Genomic DNA, 2500 nt, shown 5'->3' with positions numbered 1-2500 from the left:
TATCTATCTATCTGTCTCTAGGCATGTGTGTGTGTGTGTCTATGTGTGGCTGTGTGTGTGTCTGTGTGTGTGTGTGATACGCATACATATAGATACGTATACATATGTATTAGGGTGGTAGGCTGGTGCTCCTTCTTTCTAATCAAACATCTATCGTCCTTTTCTCTCCTCCTTTTGTTTGTGTATGTTATTCTCACTCTCACCATCATCATCCAGTGCCAGATCTGCGACAGACATCGGCGATCATGATTTTCCATTCATTCCTCTGCTCGGATGCTCTCAGAAAAGCTACGTTTCCTGATTTTTCCCTGTTACCCATTTGTTTAGGTTCCCTAAGTATGTTGTTCTGGGCCTACCCCTGCCTCGCCTGCCTTCAATTTTGCCAGTGAGAGCTGGATGTTCAAGACCCTTATGTCTATTCAGGTGTCCCAAAAACTGCATTTGTCGTTTCCTGATTCTCTTCTAACACCTCTAATCTCCGGCACTTATACGACCTGATTGTTTTGCGATTGTCGTAAAAAGCTTATTAACACACACACACACACACACACACACACACACACACACACACACACACACACACACACACACACACTCACTCACTCACACACACACACACACAAACACACACACACACACACACACACATTTATATATATACTTTGTAATATTATATATATACAAGTATATATATATATATGTATATTATATATATATATATGTTATATATATATATATATTTATGTATGTATATTATTTATATTATGCTTTGTCTATCTCTATATGTCAATAGGCCCTATACTTCTTTTTCTGTCTGTCTTTCGACCTGTCCGTACGTGTATTTATTGTCTCTGTCCATCTGCCTGTCTGTGTAGAAGTACGGATCTGTTCGTTTCTTTGGTGCTACAGAAATAAAAAGAGCTGGGAGAATTTGTGTTTGCACATTGGTATCAATGTCTGGAACTGGAAAGATGTCATTCCCACCAATGTCAACTTAATTTTGTTTTTCTTTTTCTGAGTGAGTGCTATTTATGTAATTGTATAATTATGATATTTCATCCATTGGTTGTGTTTTAGAATATTACTAGCTGGGCCCCCTTTCGATGAAAGGAATGATCGGTGCATTAACATCAACTGAAAGTCATTGGCCTACTATATTTACACTCTACTGGAATGGAGCAATAAATCCTGAGAGATGCAAAAAAATTCGAAGGTTTAGATATAATGATGTATAGATTGATTCTCTATTCCGTTTTCGTGGTTGTACACTCCAGAATTTCAAAGGTGTGAAAACAGTGTGCACGGCTGTTGAACGGAAACCTCACTTGTTTAGAATGGCGTCTTAGAAGAAGGACTTTTTCAAAATTAGATCAAAAGGAAACTAATGAAAAACTGAAAATTAAACTACAGTGACTTCAGGCTCCTCGGCGGCACTTTGGCCGCCTAAAACTAACTATTATGTATAGATATACGTCTGTGGTATAGTGGTAATACTCTTGGCTCTTGACTTGGCATGCCATGAAAGACTTGTCATGGGGTCTCGTGCTGATATTTTATTGGATTGTTTTGGGTCTCCCACCCCCACCCCGCCCCCTTTCCGGATTGTCTCGATTTAGCCTTCCCTGAAGCAGCCGAAGCTGTGTCCTGCCTCCATGATCTCAGTACTGTCTGTGTGGGTGTGTACTGTAACAATTTGTGAGGCAGCGTGGTGGAATCAGGCTCTCGTCAATGTTTGGGCATGTAGAGTTATTCAGTTATTGGTGTCATCTTAAAGCTTGTTCACTTGTCTTTATTTGTATTTTTAAAAATCTATTTATCTTGAATACAAGTCGAGATATTTGCGAAAGAAGGAGGTGGAGGTCACTTGTTTTCAGAGGTAAAATTAGTGAGAAAGTGGCCGCCAAAGATTAGTTATTTCCTTAGCTTAAGAGTCCGTGGTAACTGAAAATTTACATTTTTTGTGGTTTTAATCAACATTTTTCAGAAAAATCCGCACAGAAATGAGTTCTTTAATGTGCATGAAAGGTGTTCAGCCAAAAAACGAAAATTTGATAAAAATTCAGAAACATGCGGAAAAATGCAAGTTTCTTCACTTTGATTATTTTGACGAGAGCCTGATTCCACCACGCTGCCTCACATTTTAGAACGGATACCCTCTCTGACTCTGACTAAGACCTACAGCCGGTCAGTCCATCTCCGTCCTAATCCCTTATATTACCATTATAAATTCTATCTTGTCTCTTTCTCGTGTTGTCCTCGGATCGTGCCTTTAGCAATAGCCACCGCTGTGTCTCTGTCTCGTTTGGCTCTTTTGTCTGGCTACTTAACTTAAGCTCCTGTTCATCCCATTGACTTCATGACCGCTGTATACAACCTACATGCGCGTCAGCGGGGTTTTTTATGTTGTTTTGTTTGTTTTGTTTTGTTTGTTTGTTTGTTTTGGACGTTGTTGCTTTTTTTTGGGAAGGGGTGTTTGTTGTTTTTTGTTGTTTTGTTTTTT

The 2500-nt window shown here is 39.2% G+C and overlaps 1 protein-coding gene across 1 annotated transcript in view; it reads left to right on the top strand.

Annotated features, from left to right (window-relative positions):
• The window catches only part of LOC101862402 (L-galactose dehydrogenase), a gene marked incomplete at its 3' end in the record, with an annotated part of 29721 nt that overhangs the window by 16401 nt on the left and 10820 nt on the right, over window positions 1-2500 (top strand).

This window comes from Aplysia californica, unplaced genomic scaffold (genome assembly GCF_000002075.1).
Source record: "Aplysia californica isolate F4 #8 unplaced genomic scaffold, AplCal3.0 scaffold00078, whole genome shotgun sequence".
NCBI lineage: Eukaryota > Metazoa > Mollusca > Gastropoda > Aplysiida > Aplysiidae > Aplysia > Aplysia californica.
The sequence above is the reverse complement of the archived record's forward strand: the minus strand, read 5'-3'. Positions and strand labels throughout refer to the sequence as shown.